We start from the raw sequence: 2141 nt of genomic DNA, 5'->3' as shown, positions 1-2141 counted from the left end.
TTACATGCTGTCATTAGCCACCTTGTCATTAGTGATCCCTGCTACCACTAAGGTCTATATTAATGTCATTCATTTAATGTGCCTACAGAAAATATGATGATATCCAGTATGCTGCCTTCAGTGGCCTGTTTACACCCATAGTCCATGATACTTCGGATGAGATTGTTAATGTCCAGGATCTATGAGACTATCTGAACATAAGGTGAAAATTTAGGTCATACTGTTCCCCCATGTCATGTTGAGTTCCATATTCTGTTATACTGAGGACACATAGTGTCAAAAGATAATATTTTTATATTCATGACAATTCAGGCCTCAAGCAGCTGTGATCACAGTAATCTCTGCTAACTTATGGGGCAACATAAATATGAGCATCTCCAAATGCCAATAGAATCTTTACTGATATCAGCTATCCAAATTTTTCTGCTGTTATTTATGAGAAGTGTGCTTTCAGCTGCAACAATTTTTATGTCAAAGATCCATCCTGCCAACAGAGAAGAAGATTCTGTACAGTCATTCATGGCCTCTTAAATATTTTGATGGCCTTGATACTTCCTGACAACAAACGAGGTGGTATATACCAGTTCCAAGCTGCCACTGTCAACCAGGTCCTGAGGGATTCTTACTGCCTCTTTGGAACAGGTAATGACATCAGAGATCCCAACTTCCCAATTTTCAAGATAAAAGTATTGACATTACTTATCCATAAAGCATCTGGTAAACATGTTGAGATTCATAGATAGTCTTGTCTTTGAAGAATTCTGTCCTGCCTATGATCCTTTAGTCAAAGAGTCTATTGTAAAGTTCATGATCAATATTGCTGCCAAATGCCATAATGAGGTAAGTGCTGTGTGCTGCTACTGGAGATACTTTGGACACCTGGGATGGTACCTGAAACCTGATACTATGTTGATACAGGTAATGACTGGTTTGACCAGCAGTCATGATGGATTTCATTGTTTCTATTACTGAAGGTGATGGAGACCCTGATCATAAGGATGATCTCTGCTGCTGTTTAAGGGAATCCCATATTTTATGGTCCATACTGACACTGGACATCATATTGAGGTACAGGTTCTGAGGTACACTGGAGATCACATTGATATCTGAGATCCTACGGGCCACCGGAAATTCTGTTGATATCCCTGATGTATGCATGTAGCCCCTGTTGTGGACCATGAGTTCACTATTATATACATCATCGGAAGACAAATCATTCTATGTCTATACTCTTTGATAGCAAAAGCAACAATGTTGTCATTGATCCTTTCTCACATTTAGGGCCACATTAATATGAGTGACTCCAACTGTCATTGGAATCGATACTGATGTCAGTGAAGCATGCTTCTCTCACCTGTGGGAATGTCCTTTATGAGATATATACTCTTAGCTGTAATAATTTTGAAGTCAATGATCCATTCTGACACTATAGATGTGATTTCTGTTCATGGTTCTCCCTGTTCTCTGAAACAATCACGATGTTCTGATTCTTCCTGGCAATAGATGCCATGGTATATCCAAGAACTTTGATGCCAGAGGCAACCAGGATGTTAATGATACCTACTGACACTTTGGACCAGATTGTGATAGAAATTGTCCTATTTGCTAAGATAAATATGTTGATTTTACTCTCCCATTGTACCTTTTGTAACCACATTTAAATTCATATTCAGTGCTGACTCTGAAGAGCTTGGTAATGTCTATGATCACTGTGGACAAAAGAATCAATTATGAAATGCATGGTCAGAAATTCTACCCAAGATCCCAATGAGGTTAGTAGTGTCTTTTCCTATTGGAAACTTGTTTCAAGCCTCTGATGTGACTTACAAACTGAACCTATGTTGCTGTCACTGCTATATGCTGAACCCAGGAAACATGAGGGTATCCATCGTTTCTATTCCTTGGAAGACCCTATTGATGTCAATGATCTGTTTTGCTGCATGAGAACAGACTGAATTCCAAGGTTCATATTGATGTACAAAGTTATACATTGAGGTGAATGTTCTGAGCTGGCATTGGGGATAAGCTTGATGTCTGAGAGCTTACCTGCTGCTGAAAAATGTGCTGATGTATCTGATACATGAATGCATTTTCTTTTTGTAGACCTTGTTGTGGGTAATATCCTTGCTGCTCCAAGAAGA

This window comes from Mus caroli, unplaced genomic scaffold (assembly GCF_978045245.1).
Source record: "Mus caroli unplaced genomic scaffold, Mus_caroli_1 scaffold_5, whole genome shotgun sequence".
In the NCBI taxonomy this organism is placed as follows: domain Eukaryota; kingdom Metazoa; phylum Chordata; class Mammalia; order Rodentia; family Muridae; genus Mus; species Mus caroli.
Note: the sequence above shows the minus strand (reverse complement) of the source record.